Raw genomic sequence first — 19155 nt, 5'->3', positions numbered from 1 at the left:
TATAGGCGAGCAACAATATTTCAAATACTTAAACTGTACAGATTGAAGTAACATGGAGACTCTTTCTTCTTGGTTTATTGCTTTTTGCCCCTGAAATGCTTTTAATTTAAATTTATTGGCTAAATGCATCTGTTCCTAAAACTGTACATAAGAGAAAAAAGAGATAATGTAAAAATTAAAATGTCATCAATCTGGCTTTAAGAGCAAAAGGAAATGGATACTTGGCTGAAGATTAAGTAAGAAAACAGTTATGCCTGGCCTAAGACTGTAAACAATTTGTACTTTTAAGTTCTCCAAATTCTGTCATATTCATTAATCATATTTTACAATTAAAGCATTGCCAAATCCATGCCCTTGACTGTTTTTCTAAGCTTTCCCCCCCTTTTTTCTTGGTCCTCATAATTATTTAAATTTTATTTTTGTACTTTTTGAAGTTTCTATTTTATATTTATTTTTCCCTATTACTCCAATTTGATCCCCTGTTCCCCCTGTTGGAGTTAATAGAAGCATGTTTTGGCAGATTATTTGGCCTATTTTCAGTCCAAAGCCCTCTCCACACCCCCACCCCATCTGGGGAATTGAGGATCATATCCATTGCCTTGAGCATGCTGGGCAAGTACTCTATGAGTGAACATAGGCTCTCAGTCCTATTTTTGCAATTTTACGTAGAGATAGCATCTCAAGGGGCTGGGTGAGCTAGTGCATGCCTGTAATCCCAGTGGCTTGGGAGGCTGAGGCAGGAGGATTGAAAGTTCAAAGCCAGCTTCAGCAATTTAGGGAGGCCCTTTCTCAAAAAAAACAAAAAAAAATATATATATATATATTTTTTTTAAATGGTTGGGGAAGTTGCTCAGTGGTTAAGAGATCCTCTATTCAATTCCTGGAAGATAACAACAACAACAAAAGAGAGAAAAAGAGGTTCTCATTGAGTTTCTGTAGGGTGCTCAAACTTTGAATTCTCCTGCCTCAGCCTTCAGACTTGTTGGGATTAGAAATGTCCATCATCGGGCCTGGTTAGAATTCTTATCAACATTTTCAAGCACATTTTTCGTTATGTTCTTACAGATACATAATATAATAGAGGTCTATAGAATATATCAGCTAGGACCAAATAAAACACAAAAGATGGTTAAATTTAGTAGATTATAATGTATAGGCTGTTTCCATTAGAGTGATTTATTTTGTTAACATCATGTCTAATAACTTACTTAACATACATGGAAATGTTTTGGAAATAAGTTCAGTAAGCATTAGGAGTAAATATGGAATGCTTTATTTTGTCCATTATTGGCTCTAGGGTCCATTGTGTTTTTTGTTTGTTTGTTTGGTTTTGGTATTGGGTATTGAACCCAGAAGTGGTTATTCTTCTGAGCTGTATTCCAAGTTTTTTTAAACTTTTTTTTGAGACAAGGTCTCACTAAGTTGTCTCGGGTGGCTTGATTTGCAGTTATTTCACCTTAGCCTCTGGAGTAGCTGGAATTACAAGTGTGCATCCTTGCACTCAGCTTCTTTCAGTTTTCTTAAGGGAAAAAGCCAGAGACAGAACAGTTTTGATAAGGTATACCTTTGTTCCAATAGGGGGAAGGAAACAATGTATGAATTGATTTGCATTAAAGACCAGGAGACGGTAGGTAGGACTGTGACAGCACTGGTTGATGCTGAGAATTAGGTGGATGGGTATAAGTTGTGGGGAAGATCTCACTTTTATCTTCTTTGTTGAGTTTTGAATCATGGGAATGTTTTAACTTTTGAAAAACAAGCATGCAAAACATTAGAAATAAAGTCACCTTTATTAGCCATAAACTAAACCATTAGTGTGTACTTAAAACTTAAGACTCAAATTATCTTCTAAAATGCAGACCTTAAAACTTAATTTTATAGTATGAGATAGAACCATTAATACATAAATCTTGACATTGACATTTCCTAAGGCTCTTGAAGAGAACTTCTCATCCTGTATGTTTGACTTTAGAGTGTCTCACCTGATTTTCCTTTAGGAGTTAATAATTCAAAACGATGAAATTTGTGTAACTGTAAAGGTAGAAAACACCCCTTTATATTTCAAATCATTTCCAGATTTTGGGTCTTGCCAAGATTGTACCCATCTCAAGGGGATAACATGCGATTCTCAATCAGCAGGCTCCATCATTAGGAGCTCATGATGGTTCCCAAGTGCATTCATTTCTACCCAGGACACTGTTACCTGAGGACACACAGAAGGTGTCTGGATATGTGTAGCAGGAGTCAGACATTTTACTTGCTCCTATCATGACCCTGTACTTACGTAGGAGACCAACGTTCCACATTCACACAATACTACGTGCCCCACCTCCACATAGCAGGGCTGCATGCAGGATTTGGAGAGAAACTGAGGAGATAATATCATGGAGTGAATCTGGTAGTGGTAGAGAAGCAGGCAGCAGACAAAAGGAATGGGTGGTGCACCGTTTTCCTTAAAGCTGGAGGATCTGAATGAATGAAAAGTATGTTCTTTCACTTACTCCGCATTTTTTTTGTGTGTCAACTCTGTTTAAATCTGATGCCCCGGGGACAAGCTAAAGAGTCATAGTTTATCTAAGAGAGACAAAAATTGAGGACAGGATATCATTCTAACTTGATGCTGGATTTGTTGACATTTGAGACAAAACCCAGGAACTTTTATCTAAATAGAAGTGTCACCATATTTTAATTTAACTGATAAAGTTATGGTCACGGTAGAAATGTGTGTGGTTAAAACTGCAGGCTGTTTCCCAGGAAGTTTGTCTTCTAAACTTTGTTGATGATCTTGTTTGGAAGAAATAAAACAGACCCTGAGAGGAGAGTGAAGATTCACACACCAAGTGAGGTGGGGAAGGAACGCAGGCTCCGGACACTCCAAAAACAACAAAATCTCCTTGGTTTTTTTTTTTTTTTTGAAACAATGTGCTTTGAGGAAAAAAAAATGATATTAGGCAAATCCAGTGACTCATATTGCCTTAGTAATCTTATTATGTATAGATCTACTTATATAATATTGCCTTTAAAAATGAGAGAGAAGCCACCAGGGGTGGTAGCACACACCTGTAATCCCAGCAACTCTGGAGGCTGAGGCAGGAGGATGGCAAGTTCAAAGCCAGCCTCAACAACTCAGCTAGGCACTGAGCAACTTAGCAAAATTCTGTCTCAAAATGAAAAATAAAAAGGGCTGAGGCTATGGTTGTGGCTCAGTGGTTAAGTGCCCCTGAGTTCAATACCTGATACAAAAGTTGGGAGGAGGAAAAAACAGCTCCCCCCCCAAAAAAAAAAAATTAAAAAGAAAAAATTCTTAACATATCTTTAGTTTTTGCTCAGAAGTATATAAGTGATATTTCATTTCCACTGAAATAACATGTGCTTCATTTACTTACATACTTCAGATTTTATGAAGGCTATTAGGACAAAAGACTTCACCTTTTGGGGTCTTCTCTCTGGTGAGAATTCTACCTCTGGAGACAATGGAGTAGTTCCTTATCAAACACAGAGTTTGCTTAATCCCACACTAATCATGCTTCCCAGTGTGGTAACCAGATGAGGAAGTGATGTCAGTTGGTGTGAGAGGACATGCAAATCTGTGGTTAGGTCTGCAGATAGCCTTGTGGAGTTCAGGTGCCCAATTCCCAGTATTTGTTTTCCGTACCCTTCTGACATCTTCTTGTCTAGAATATGAGGCATTTACTGATTCTACTTCTGGGAATACATTTGGAGATCCCACCCGGAAATGACAAATGTTCACAAAGATAATTAGGGGACTGAAGTTGACTGCTAGACACTTTGTCAATGGATTCTGTTTGGAAGCAAATCTTGTACTAGAATTAAGGCTGCTATGTTCTGTATATAATAAGATAAAGACTCATTGAGCTGAAAGGAACTTTTAAACCTAGTTTAAAATATTTTATAAATGAAGAAAAGAAAACTTGGGCTAAGTAATTATGTCACTGTGAAATTTAGGCCTTTAGTTTAAATCCTACATTTTGTATCTACTTACGCAATGGCTTGCCATATTTGCTTTTTTGTTTGCTTTTTTGGTGGTATGGGGGCTTGAACATGGGCACTGTGCCATTGATTTATAACCCCAGTCCCCTGCCCTGTTCTTGGTACAAGGGATAAAACCCAGGGGTGCTTAACCACTGAGCCACATCCCCAGCCCTTTTTATATTTTTGAGAAAGGTTTCATTAAGTAGCTTAGGACCTTGCTAAATTGCTGAGGCTGACTTTGAATTTACCATCCTCCTGCCTCAGGCTCTGGAGCCCCTGGGATTACAGGCATGCACCAACGCACCGGGCTCCTTTTTATTTTTTATTTTGAGTTGCCATCAGAATCATAATCAGTTAAGTTCCTCTAAAAAGGGAGGCAAAGAGAAGTTGAATCATGAGAACATCATCCTGTACATGGGGTACCGGTGCTGCTCCAGCACCCCAGGAGGCAAAGGGTTTTGAGATTTCCAGTAGTCCCTTCCTTGTTTATTCCTACAGCAAACATTCATAGCCTATGTCTAGTTGAGACTCTCTCTTTTTTCTTAACAACTTGAAAAGACTGAACATGCCATCACAAATCTGACTGCTTAAAGTGCTGAATGTAGATAGGCTCAGAATTTCCCCTGAGCTATGGCAGGATAAGGTATTTTTTGACTTCACATGACAAGGGCTAATGATAGTTTTCTTTCTTGACTCATCTTTTGAACATTACCAACATTTTAACCCCAGATTACAACCTTATTTTACCACAAGTTCAAGCACTATGAATAAGAACTGCAGAGGCAAGGGCAGAAAAAGCCACAGATATGGTTCTGGCTTGTGATGTCCTAGATTTCCCTTAAGCATATTAACTATTGCAAGATAAAGGTCAGCAAAATTGAAGAGAGGAACCACAAAATTGCTGGATTTCAACTCTCATCATGACTTTGAAGGAATGGGGGGAAAATAATATATGTTTATTATTATTTTAATGGTAGATTTTATTTCACTTCGTTTCTGAACAGCACAAAAGATCTGCTGAATGCTATCAATAGTTACTCCATACTTTCCTTATCATACTGTTTATAACATTTTATTGATTAATCATATAATTAATATTTTATTCTTTTTTCTCTCTATAAATCATCTGAGGGAGGGAACTATGATGCTATTGTTCAGTGCTATATTCCCAACAAAATTAAAATATGGTACCCTTCCTCAAAAATAACTAAGAATTTCAAGACAACAGGGTACATGCCTGTGACTCTGGTGCTGCTGGCGTGTAATAAGCACTCAATAAGAATCTATTCACTGAGTGACTTAGAATTCTGAATGAATACATCTTTTGTTCTGAAGACTAAAAATCGTATACTACTGATGATATTAGAGCTATACTACCAGATGCTTTTTCAATAACGACTGTCAAATCTTCCTACCTTTAGTAATAATATTTAATAATAGAGCCGATGGTTTGCAACTGGCTTGGCTACTGTTTCCAATTACTTTGGCTGCATTGAATTTAAACCTTGATTCATTTATTTTCTTTTTTTTTTTTGCTGAAAAGATTTTTTAAGATTAACTTCTTTTTTTAATTTTTATTGGTTGTTCACAACATTACAAAGCTCTTGACATATCATATTTCATACATTAGATTGAAGTGGGTTATGAACTCCCAATTTTACCCCAAATGCAGATTGCAGAATCATGTCGGTTACACATCCACATTTTTACATAATGCCCAATTAGTAATTGTTGTATTCTGCTACCTTTCCTATCCCCTACTATCCCCCCTCCCCTCCCCTCCCATCTTCTCTCTCTACCCCATCTACTGTAATTCATTTCTCTCCTTGTTTATTTTCCCATTCCCCTCACAACCTCTTATATGTAATTTTGTATAGCAATGAGGGTCTCCCTTCATTTCCATGCAGTTTCCCTTTTCTCTCCCTTTCCCTCCCATCTCGTGTCTCTGTTTAATGTTAATCTTTTCTTCCTGCTCTTCCTCCCTCTCTGTTCATAGTTGCTCTCATTATATCAAAGACGACATTTGGTATTTGTTTTTTAGGGATTGACTAGCTTCACTAAGCATAATCTGCTCTAGTGCCATCCATTTCCCTGCAAATTCCATGATTTTGTCATTTTTTACTGCTGCATAGTACTCCATTGTGTATAGATGCCACATTTTTTTTATCCATTCATCTATTGAAGGGCATCTGGGTTGGTTCCACAGTCTAGCTATTGTGAATTGTGCTGCTATGAACATCGATGTGGCAGCATCCCTGTAGCATGCTCTTTTAAGGTCTTCAGGGAATAGTCCGAGAAGGGCAATAGCAGGGTCAAATGGTGGTTCCATTCCCAGCTTTCCCAGGAATCTCCAAACTGCTTTCCAAATTGGCCGCACCAATTTGCAGTCCCACCAGCAATGTACAAGAGTACCCTTTTCTCCACATCCTCGCCAGCATAAATAAATGAATCAAAAAAAAAATTCAAGTTACAGAAAGCCTTAGGATCCTGGAATGGATTGTGCTGTGAATCTTAAAGAGCAGATCAAAATGACTGGCCTAAATTTTATGAATAGATTCAAGGTTAAGGGGGTATATGTTTGTGTCCTATGTTTGACAAGGAAAAGAAATGGAATAAATAGTACCATGTTACAAATATTTTCTCAAATTGTGATATTTTAAAAAGTACAGAAAAAATACAATTGTTTGGTTACTTCTCTGATTATTACTATCATCTTAATCAATTTAAAACTCTCAATTAAAAAGAAAATTAAGAATGCTAACTTCTTTCTTTTGGTAGCCTTAGCTTTAAATAAAATTAGGCATGTGAACATATATAGATTTGGGGTTTTGTGTATGTCCCTGGAATGGAGTTTGTTTGCTGGTCAGCTCAATATTTGACAAAGAAAAATGGGCTGTTCTTGCTTCTTGCACAAAGATGCACTGTTTCCAGAGCAAACCAAAAAAAAAAAAAAAAGGATTTGCGTAAGTTGAAAAAATCTTAAAATAATATCCAACCAATAATTTAGTTAGTATAAACTTTCTATTAATTGATAAAATTTATGATTTCTGAGAATTAAAATTATAACTTTATAATAAGAACTTAAAATACTAGTATCTGGAAATCTTAACTGCAAACAAGTTACTCTAAATCTCATTCTTAGTACCCCATAATTAAAGATACAGTTCTTTTTAAAAGGTGTTTTGTTCATGCAGTTGTACAGTACTCAAAGTTTCCAAAAGAAATGAGGCAAAGTATTTGTGAAGTCCAGCTGCCTCCGTCCCTTCCACAGAGCTGCCATCTGGGCTTGTTTATTTGTGTTTCCAACTTTCTGGAACAGAGAGTTTCTCTGTTAGTGACAGAGCAGTGAGCAAAGGAAGTGTCTTATAGAAGACTCTCCTTTTTTCCTCTTTTTTCTATAGTTTCAAACTTTATTCTGGTCAACAATATCAAATGAGTAATATAATCACAAAATTCAACCCAGTTGGCAACTTCAGAATTGTCTAAGCAAATCATCTTGCACAATTTGATACAAGCAATATTACCTACATACCACCATCTTGTGCCTTTCAAACCTTTTTCAAAACACAAGCTGTCATTAAGGATATACTCAGCCTGGAAACCCAATGTTGTTCATCAATCTGTCCACAAATAAGTATTTGATTTAAAAATGAAAGTAGCATTTCCAAGCAGTTTTCCTAATTTTGGAAAGTACATATGAGCCATGTTACAAAAACAAACAACCAAAACAATACACAAATCTTTCCAAACGAAATGAAAAAAACAAACAGCAAAAAAAAAAAATAAATAAATAAATAAAAAAATAAACCTTGAAAGACCCAGATTAATATACATCCTCCTCCTCCTCCTCCTCCTCCTCCTCCTCCTCCTCCTCCTCCTCCCTCTAATTCAGGGGTAATTTACAACTGAGCTACATCCCCAGTCGTTTTAGTTTTTATTTTGAGACAGGGTCTTGCTAAATTGCTGAGGGTGGCCTTGCTCTTTCCTCCGCCTCTGGAGTATCTGGAATTACAGGTGTGCACTATTGCAACTGGCTTGACTACTGTCTTCCAATTACTTTGGCTGCATTGAATTTAAACCCTGAAAGACCCAAATTAATATACAAAGAAATATAAATCTACATCTTTTAAAAATTATTGTTATAGATACAGTGCCTTAGTTATATTAAAATAATACAGAATACGAAAGCACAGTTGCAAAACTACTCTGCTTTGTATCTGGGAAGTTTCAAACCACTGATGTAGACCAGACTACCTTAGAAAGAATAATAGCTTGAAGCTGAAATTTACTGAGTACGTCACAAATCAATGACAAATAAGTTTCTCCACTCAGTCCCCTACAAAGTATTTTTCCTCAATTGGAGGGATACACTTGAACTTTTCCAGAAATGACCTGATTCTGGAGCTGTCAGAGGAAACTTCTTTGGAAATTACCACATCCATCTGTAGTAATAGGCTAACCTGGTTCATGAAGGAAAATGAATTTTTAAAAATAAGCTTCATCTTTATTCTTTTGCTGTGAAACACCAAGTAATTCAATAATAGAGCCGATGGTTTGCCTGAGTTAAATCCTGTAGGACTTCATTTTCTCCAGTCAAGTTTCTCATCACATGTCAGTCCCAAGAACCTTTAGATGTGTTCCATGCTATTTTTTTCATCCTTCATATGACTAATTATTATTTTCCTTCCTCAGTTTTCTTGAAAATGTGTCATGGGAGTGGAAACTATGTGGATATTCTAAAACTCAGCCTGCCCTCAGAAGCCTGATAGAAAGAACAATCTTTGGAGAAGGAAATTTGTATTTGAATCGCACTTTTACCACTTTTTTTTCCCGTGTTCTTTTGAAAATTTATTTAATCTCTCAGGATCTCAGTTTATTTTCTATAAAGTGGAGAGGGTGCTTCCCTGGCAATGTTTGTTTTAAGGTGCATGGTGGGGTTGGTGCAATAGCTTAGAGGTAGAACAACTGCCTAGCATGTGTGAGGCCCTGGATTCCACTCCCAGCACTGCAAACAAATAAATGGATATAAATAGAAAGATTCCTGATGATAGAGGCAAGTCGAATGATACCTGATAACTATTTAATACTTGGTAGATGTTATGATGGTGGTGAAGAAGTCTCATTTTTATGTATAAGTTTTATAAAGTATTTTTTTCTCATTTTCAAAGTAATACACACTCATCATAGAAGAATGCTTTCAAAAACACAAACACACACAGCACACACTATCTAGATGTCACATAATCATTAGCATGTTGAAAAAAAAAGGCAAAGGAGATTTATAGGGAGATTCTTAAACATTCAACCTTTGACTTTGTATTTTCCATATTTTTCTGGTATTGGAGATTGAACCCAGAACCTTGCATGCCAGGCTACTGCTTTACCACTGAGCTACCCCAAGCCCTTTTTCAAAAATTTTATGTTAAGACAGGTTCTTGCACAATTGCTCAGGCTGACCTTGAACTTGCCATCCTCCTGCCTCAGCTTCCAGAGTAACTGGAATTACAGTTACTGGAGTAACCTGGTGTCTTTTGACTTCTTGAGGCAAAAGAGTTTTGGAATTCAAAACAATTGCTAAAGAGAGAAAAGATGTGGCTATAGCAACTCTGGCTGCTTTATTGCAATGAGTAGATAGTAACTTCTATTTGTTCAGGTCCAGACAGAGGCTTTGGGTCATAGAAACACAGATGAGCTGTTGGACCAGGTAAGAAATGTAGTTACTCACCCTTTAATAGTTTGCCAATTGAGTACAATGAACATTGTTACACTCACATGTACTATTTTATATCATGAGTTAACTCTTTCTAGTTTAATGTTTGACAGTGAAAAGCAGTGAGAAGTTTGCTGGGAATACTGTTCATCCGAACTGCTCTTTAATGTAAACTTTCATTCCTAGCAAAATAACAGAAGTCATAAGAGAGAAGCATCAATGACTTGAAGAGGAAACAGACCTTACCAGTAAGTCTGAAAGGACGAGGAATAGCTGGGACCCCAGCTGTGCACCCTCATCCCCTGCAGTAGTGGATTCTAATTTGACTGTAAGAGCCTCTAAGCTACATGCTTTCCAGGAAGGAAAGCACTGCCACAGCTAACTGTGATCTTGATCTACTCTTTCATAATCTATTTTTGTGTTCAGTCCTTGAAATTCTCATTCTTATTTTGGATCACTGAGCATTTCAAATGTCCTTTTCTAATTTCTATGAGGATTTGGTGGTAGAAGGAGAAAGAGAGGTGAAACATGCTCATTTTCAGCCTTTAAGATTGAACTTCAAATCTTAGTGTAGTTTTGATTTTCACTTCTCTAAGTGCTAGTGATGATGAGCATATTTGCATATATTTGTTGATTAATTTTATATCATCTTGGGAGAAGTGTCTGTTCAGGTCCGTGGCCCATTTATTGAATGGGTTATTTTATTTATTTATTTATTTGTTTGTGTGTGTGTGTGTGTGTGTGTGTGTGTGTGTATTTAGATTTGTGAGTTCTTTCTATACCCTAGAGATTAGTGCTCTATCTGATGTGTGATGGGGCAAAAATTTTCTCCCAAGATGTAGGATCTCTATTCACCTCCCAGATTGTTTTGTGGAGAAGAAACTTTTTTAGTTTGAATCTATCTCATTTATTGATACTTGATTTTAATTCTTGTGCTATAGGAGTCTTATTAAGGAATTTTGGGACTAAACCCATATGATTGGAAGAGTCTTATTAAGGAATTTTGGGACTAATCCCATATGATTGGAATTAGGGCCTACGTTTTCTTCTGTTACATGCAAGGTCTCTGGTTTTATTCCTAGGTCCTTGATTCATTTGAGTGGAGTTTTGTGCATGGTGAGAGATAGGGGTTTATTTAATTGCACCTCCCTCCAGTTAGAATGTCAGCGATTTTTGAAAATGGCAGCTATTATGAAGACAACAACAATAAGTGTTGGTGAGGATTTCAGGAAAAATGTACACTCCTACACTGTCGGTGGGACTGTAGATTGGTGCAGCCAATATGGAAAGCAGTTTGGAGATTCCTTGGAAATTTGGGAATAGAACCACCATTTGACCTAGCTATCCCTCTTTTTGGTCTATACCCAAAGGACTTAAAAACTGCATACTACAGGGACACAGCCACATCAATGTTTATAGCAGCAAAATTCACATCAGCTAAATTGTGGAAACAACTTAGTAGATGAATGCATAAAAAATGTGGCATTTATACACAATTAATATTACTCAGATACTTACCCTCTCCCTCAGTCCAGGACACGCTAGTGCCCTTCACTACCTCTGTCAGAGCCTGGTTCCGACAGCTGGTGCCTCGGAGAGGACAGGCTGATCCTGCCTGCTTCCCATGTACCCTTTGTCACAGGGAGCGACATTAATGTGAGACCAAATAAAATCCAGTCGTAGACATTAATAGAATATCTCAAAAAAGTATTTAATAAAAAGGCTAGCAAATACAGGGTCTTTCTTTAATGAAACTTTAATGAAATTTATGAGACAAGGAAACTGAAAGCACAATATTTTCTTAGGAACTTTTCTGTTTGATGTTATCTTCTTTACAATATAGAAGCTCTTTCTAAGAATGCAGGGAGTATGAAATCTTCTAAGGGTATCTTGCTGTTTTCTCCATTAAACACCTTGTCTTAAAAATATCTTGAATCTATATTAATCTTTGTAATTTTCTGAGTACCCGTATAACATATTTTTCTCAAGAATGCAGTGAGGTCGCTGTTTCCAAGAGCTCTTCAATTCTGAAATATAAGAAGTGTGTTTCCAGGCATTGAAACCCAAAGGCTCACCTAGACACAGTGGAGTGAGCAGAATATATAAAAATCTCTCATGACAAATCTGAACTCTGCTTTTCCCAACCATGTGAAGTCTACTGGAATAAGATTCCAAGTAATTTGGCAAGTCGAAGCAAAATATATACTTTGATATTCTTCTCAGGAGTAAGCCGTGTGATGTTACAGGAAGGCAGATTTTAGTGCTGAATTTCTGATTGTATCCCCCCAAAAGTTGTTCCATGCATATCATGCAAGAATGTAACCTCCAAAAAACAAATAAATAAAAAAGAGGAAATTTGACGTAAGAAGGCTGGATAATATTTGCGTGTTCGTGCATTTTTACCACACATCATACCTTCTTATTTCTTCCTTGCTCTGATTTGAAGCATATGCTTTCATTTTTCATTTTGGCTTACTATGTTATCACTTAATAATAATTCAGTAAATTTACTTAGAACAAGAAAGTCACCCAACGACTCATGTCTTAGAGATGCTTTCAAATAAAAGTAATTGTGCATTTTGTACCATAGAGTATTCCCAGTGTTTCCTAGAATTGTTGCAACTGATGCTGGAAGCTTTGAAATAGAGCAGGAGGCATAAGGGCTGTGGCTTGTGACCCTTCCCAAAGTATGTAAGATTGATAGACATTGAATGCAAATAAACAACTATGCATCATTGAATTTTTTCCTGTCACTAAAATGCTAGTAGAGCTCAAGGAATTGTGAGTCTCTTTGTCTACAGTACAGGAAAAATAGGAAATTTAAAGACTTGTGTTACATACAATTTCTGATAACATACCTTAGGTTCTCAGCTTAAAAACACAAAAAGAGAAATGTCATCATTTTCCATAGCATTTGGAAACTTTTCATAGGTTGGAAACTTTACGATCAGAGCTCATCAGTTCTCAGACATTTATATGTTTTGAATACTTAGCCAATCTGACTTTGGGATGCGTCCTCCAGTTGTTGTTTCAGGGATTTTGTTCATGCCTAACAACTGATGGCATCTTAATTTTGGTAAAATAATGTAAATGTTAAGGTGAAATTTAGAAATAAGAAAGGAAAAGCTGATATGTGTGTAGCTACTAGGTGTTTTTCTTCCTTTTTTTATTTTTGTAAAGTAAAACAAAAGATAAACCAAAAGGTTCTAGCTTAAGTTAGGTAAAATCAAAGAGGAGAAAAAAAGAAGATAATATTGCTAATACTTCACTGCCACCTGTAATTTCCAAAACAACTAAGAGCATTTTTATTAAAAGTAACTTTATTGACATTTATATTAAGTTGTATAGTCAATATTAAATAATTCAATCTATATTTTGTTAAATTGTATTAATTTAAATAAAATTTAATGAATTTTTAAATATAAATCATACTGTAATTTAATATAAGTTAATAAACAACATCAATTAATAAAATAAATTTAAATCAAACCATAGTATTAATAAAAGAAATTTAAATAATACTACTAATAAAGTTAATTTAAAGTAGATTAATTTATATTAAATGATAATATAATTTATATTTAAAAATATATTAAATTTTGTTTAAATTAATTTTAATAAAAATGTTCTGAATGGTTTTAGAAACGACAGGTGTCAGAGAAGTATGTGCTATGCAATCTGCTTTTTCTCTTCTCTGATTTCACCTACTTAAGCTAGAAACTTTTGATTCATCTTTTACCTTAATTTATCAAAAGGTTATAACTACTCCTATTTTAAAGCTTTTCATCTTTCAAAAACTGTTGTTAGCTTATTTCTCTCCCCAACTTGTTTTGATCAAATGTTTTATAAAATGTGTTTATAAGAATTATTGTAGAGCCCCCAATGGTACGTAGATAAGCAGTCCAGATATTTAATGATACATTCTTACTAATTAACTTTTCCATTGGCAGTGGATCATGTGATCCCACTTTGGGGTTGAATCATAAAAATACTCTTCCTTCTGGACATATTTATCATCTGGAAAACTGAATTAATGTGAAGTGACTTTCGTATGGAAATGGAAATAAGCAAAAAGGATAGGGGTCATAGAATTTGGATTCAAAGCATCTTAGAATTTATCCACTAAGCTTCCTGTTTAGGTCCTCCCCTTTGGAATTTTCGCTTGGTAGTTGTACAATGTTATCTTGGGTAAACTAAATATTCTCAACTTTTTGCAACATTATGTTTGGTTTTCATGTACTCTAAATCTGGGACATCCTTCTTATGGGCTGGATTTTTCTTGTTTCCTGTAATTACATGTATCGTTTTTATCTTAATGCCATTAAATGAGGTGGGAACTAGTGGTTCAAGAAGGCTGCTCTGTACAGTTGCTGACAAAAGTACATCAGAATTGATAACTGGTGATGATTATCTGCTACATTGGAACAAAATTCTATAAACAAAAAGTGCTACAAGAAAACACAAAAAAAATTTTTAAAAAGTACTATAGCAAAAAATCACAACAACAACAACTAAAAAAATAAAATAAAATACCTAGTAGCTATACACTTACATATACCAGCTTTTTTGCTTTCTCTTTTTGTCTACAAACACATGAGTACTTTTTCAAAAGGCCATGCTGTAAAACATAAAAAAAAGGGTTATGGCTTCTTTAGAATAATGCTAAATATTTAGAAGATCCTGGAGTACAGCTCTGGCACTATTGTCCAGGGACACTGGCAGTGGTGTAAAGGTGGGCATGACATCTGCAATGGGTTTAAAAAGAGGATGCCCAGGTCCACCAGGTCCAACTCCAGCTAGGTTACTAAGAGGCACAGCTGCAGAACGTGGAACCAAGAGTGGATTCCCCTTGGTGCTTCTGACAGCTCTTAATTTGGCTCCATCTTTAACATTTCCTGGTACATTTACACCTTGCTCTCTCTTTCCTGGTGAGTCTAGACAATCCATGTCGTGGGCAGAAAGTTTTGGTGGTGGGACAGAGGGATGAGATTCCGTTTCCAGAAATTTGACAAAGAGTTCTGGAAAAGAACTATTAAGGGCAGGTTGTTGATTTGGCTTCAAAGGTATGTTGGGGACACTTTTTGAAGCCCCTCCAAGCCAACTACTCATCCACTTACTGACACCACCATAATCTTTATTCAACAGCTGCTCCATTTCGTCCTTTGGAATGCCCAGGATGCTCCCCATCAACTGCAATACCTCACGACGTTTGTCTTTTGGTGTCTGGAGATGACCGATAAAAAGGTTTCGCATGAGGACTTTGTCCACTTTTCCTTCTGCGCTGTTGACCAAAGTCGACACTTTCTGTTGTGCATGGTCCAACATTTCTTTTCGGAGCTCGTTTTCTTTTTTCAGTTCTTCCATCTGTTCTTCCTTGAGATCTAAGTCTTCTCTCAGTCTGGAAGCAGAATCCAACAGAGCATTCGCTTGATCCAAACGTTCCTGCAATGATGATAGTTCTCCTTCTAGCTTTTCGGCCTTGTTCTTCCATTCAGCTATTGACTGTTTTTCTTTGGCTAATTCAGCAGAATGCAGAGCTTTCTCTTCTTCTTGGAAGTGCTCTAGAACCCTTTGCAGGTTACTTGACGACAGGGCACACTGCCTGACTCGTTCCTGGGAGAGGGAAAGCTGCAGTGCATTCTCATCCCTCTGTTGAGAGACCAGACTCAACTGTTCCTGCAGTGACTCTATGTGCACACTGGCTTGGTGACTTGCCTTAGAAGATGCAACTAGCTTCTCCTCCAAGAGTGTGACTTTCTGTCTCAGTTGAATCTCTTTGTCTTCTGCAGCCAAAATTTCCTGGGTGTAAGACTCTTCCGATTCCAAGAGATGGCTGCGTAGCCTTTCTAGCTCCCGGTTTAGGCGTACTTCTTGGTCCCGTAAGTGTTGAACCTCTTCTTTTCTTAGGATTTTTACTTTGGTCTCTTGAAAAATATCCGAATTCAATGTTTGAGCATCTCCTCTCTCTCCAGGCAACTGGGGTTTTAGTTCTTCAATAGTTTTCTGCAAGTTCTTAATCTCCTCCTCTTTTTCTAAAATTAACTGGCTATGCGCAGCATTCATCTGCTCATATTTGTACTTAAATTCATCCATTTCCTCCTTCTGCTCCTGTAAAGACTGAAGTAGTTGCATTTTACGCTGGTTTTGATTTTCGATTATATTCAGATGGTCTTGAATTTCATCTTCCAGATGATTTTTGACTATGTTCAGTTGAGATACCTCCAATTCTAGTTCTGTGATAGCATCAAGAGCTTTAGGCTCAGCCACTGGTACAGCTTGATTGTGCTGTTCCCTAAGTATTTCCAATTCTACTCGCAGATAGTTGTTTTCTGCTTTCATGTAGGTAAGACTTCTGTCCTTTCTTTCAACGGATTGCCTTAAAGTTTCATTTTCTCTTAAGGCCTGAGAACACTTATCTAAATCCTTTTGTAGTTGTGAACTTTTCTCTTCGAGTTTTTCAATGAAAACTTCTTTCTCATTTATGACTTGTATCAATCGCTCCTGTTCTTCTACATAAGATGCCAAAATTTCCTCAGTTTCTTTTTCATCAGCAGTCATTTGCTCAATATTCTTTTTGAGTCCTGCTATTTCAAAGTCCTTCTCTTGATTGAGTTGAACTGCACATTCGTGTTTCAGCTTTAAGGCAGAGGTATTCGAATTATGTGCATTGGAGAGTTCCTGAATAGTCTGCCTGTGATTATTTGCTTCTTCCAACAGTCTTTTTTCTGCCTGGTGCAGTTTGGCTTCAGTCTCTTCTTTGTCTCTTTGGAGAGTCTCCGTGATAGTGTCTTTTTCTTGAGAGATTTGATTGTAAGCAGCAATAGATTCTTCCAACTTACGCCTTACGTCGTCACGTGCTAAAATCAACATTTCATTTTCCGTTTTGAGTTCAACAGCAACTTTCGTTAAATTTTCATTGAGCTGTTCCTCTTCAGAAAGATTTTGCCTCAGGTTGCTGACTTCAGCTTCTCGTTCTTTAAGCATGTCATCCTTACAATGACGGTTAGAGTCTTCATTCGGAGAAGTTCCATACTTACTCTTAAATCCAGACAGCTCATCTTCAAGTTGTCTAATGTGATCCTTAAGCCCAAGGTTTTCCTGATGGATGTTTAAGCTATTTTTCTGTGACTGATTTAGCTGATCTACTAAATCTTCTACTTTACCTTCAAGCTTCTGCTTAGTTAAATGCAAATCACTGAGGCTCTGTGCATTCTCAGTTAACTTCTCCTTCTGCACATGCAACTCTTGGGATACGTTCATTTGCTCATCCTCAAGTTGATGAACTCTCTTTTTTTCATCATCTAGATCTTGTTCCAACTTCTTGATGACAAGGTCTCCTTCCTTTTGTTGTTTTGGTAGCTCATCTTGTATCAAAATCATGTGCTTTGTAGCTTCCTGATTCTGATGGTCCAGTTCTTCTAACTCAGCTATCAGCATTTTCTTTTCATTGATAGTCTGATTCAGTTCTTCCTCCTTTGCCTTCAAGTGGAGTTTTAAGTCTAGTAGTTGTACATTCAAATTCATGTCTGTTGAAGCTCTGTTTTTCATGACTTGATAGTCACAGCTCAATTTTGACAGTGACATCTGAAGTTCCTCTTTTTCTTGACTCAGTGATGACTTCTCTTTTTCTAAAGCTTCAACACGCATTTTAAGTTTCAGATTGTCTTCAACAAGACGGTTATCCTGGTTTAAACCATTTAGTCTCACGATTTCCTTCTCCGCATCAGCCAGGGCTCGTTGAAGCCTGAACACTTCTTCCACTGCTGAGCTCTGAGGAAGGATTTTTCCCTTTTCTGCCACAGTAGAACTCTGCTCCCAAACTGAAATTTCATGCTGATGATCATATATGTCTGGACTTTGGTTTGGTTGAAGAGTCTTGATAGTATTTTGTACTTTGCAGATTTCACTTGAGTCAGAATGGTGTGTTCCCTGAGCCTCAGCAATCTGCCTGGAGTGGCCAACTTCAGATTCATGTTTTGCAACTTCAGTTGATAATCTGTTTGTTTCCTGTTGTGATACAATTATGTCACTAAAGTCCATGTCATCATCACGAAAGGCTGAAAAATGACTACCGATCAGGGAACCGAACGGAGCCGGTGCAGTTGTTGTTGGTACACCACAAGCTCCCGAGTGTACTGATTGAGCAGCTGCCCGTAGTTGGAACATTTGATCTTGCAGTACAATCTGTCCTGCTTTAAGATGGCTGATCTCTACCTCTTTCTGTTGCAGTTGATCTTGGTAACTTACAGACTGATGGTTTATTTGTAGCTCTGATGCTTCATGCTTTTCTTCCAGGTCAGTACAATACTTTTTCAGTCTCTCATTCTCACATCTTAGTGTGGAATCAGTAGTTTCCATTTCCTCTCTCCAACCATGATGTAAAGCTGCTTCTGGGTCTCCTAAGTCATCCAGAAGCATTTCCCTGATGAAGGTGGAGCTTTGGCCGGTGAGGAAAGCCAAGCTGCTCCCCACCTGACCCAAGAAGTGGCCCAAGCCTGAGCCCAGGCCTCCAAACCAGGACGACATCGTCGCCACTTCAGTGATCCATCGGACCAGCTCTGAGAAGCGCGTCCATCACCATCCACCTCTCTGCCCCGAACGTCCTCCGGCGTTGCCGGGGTCAATTATGACCCAAGCGCTCAGAATTCCTCAGAGCGCGGGGTTCCTGGGGCTCCACCAACACTAATCATCCCTTCCTGCCTGTAAACTCAGAAGCCTGTCCTGCGCTTTGACCAGGGACTGGCAGCCAGTAGCACACTCACCCCCTGCAGGGCCTCTGCTTCTTCCCTGCACTTGCCTGTCAGCTATTGGCTCACAGGATTGGGCAGGGGTGGCTGGGAGGAGCTAGAGATCCAGGAAAGTGTTCTACTTTGAGTCCCAAGGCAGTGTGCTGTGGAGCCAGGAAGAATCAGTGTTGTAGATGAAATCCAAAGGTAGTTCACTGGACAGTTCCCTCTTGTCTGGGAGAGGTGGGCTTTTTGTCCCATTCAGTTGCATTCAGTTGACGAGGTGAGGTCTCGCTCCACATTAGAGAATGGAATCTATTTAACTAAAAGTCCCCGATTCAAAAGTAAATCTCACCCCATAACACCAGCACAGACACACCCAGAATAAAAGTTGGCCAAGTATCTGGGCATCGTAGCCCAGACGAGTTAACATATAAAATTAACCATCACAAAGTCTTAATCATTCTCAGAATTCAAATTATAATATGGATTAAATTTCACTGAAGAACCATCTTTACCCTTTCCAAAAATAAATTTTTGCTGTTAATCTATAAATTTTCGAGTTCATTTTAATATTATTTGGTCCTTGTTAATTCTGATTGAAGTTTATTTAAGTGCTCAAAAATTCCGCTTAAATTTCACTTCAGAAAATTTGTTTTAGAGCCAATAGGTTGATGTTCACTTAACCTATTGTTGTTTATCAGTGCCAAATATAATCCAGGTTTC

The 19155-nt window shown here is 37.4% G+C and overlaps 1 pseudogene across 1 annotated transcript in view; it reads left to right on the top strand.

Annotated features, from left to right (window-relative positions):
- LOC113178635 (uncharacterized) overlaps positions 1 to 12081 on the top strand; it is a 35383-nt pseudogene extending 23302 nt beyond the window's left edge. Inside the window, exons 8-9 of the transcript XR_013344110.1 lie at positions 9890 to 9951; positions 11693 to 12081. The product of XR_013344110.1 is annotated as an uncharacterized LOC113178635 (transcript). The remainder of the gene's footprint in view (positions 1 to 9889; positions 9952 to 11692) is intronic.
- The last annotated feature ends 7074 nt before the right edge of the window (positions 12082 to 19155 follow it).

The sequence above is a fragment of the Urocitellus parryii genome, chromosome 8 (assembly GCF_045843805.1).
Source record: "Urocitellus parryii isolate mUroPar1 chromosome 8, mUroPar1.hap1, whole genome shotgun sequence".
NCBI classification, from domain to species: Eukaryota; Metazoa; Chordata; class Mammalia; order Rodentia; family Sciuridae; genus Urocitellus; species Urocitellus parryii.
The sequence above is the reverse complement of the archived record's forward strand: the minus strand, read 5'-3'. Positions and strand labels throughout refer to the sequence as shown.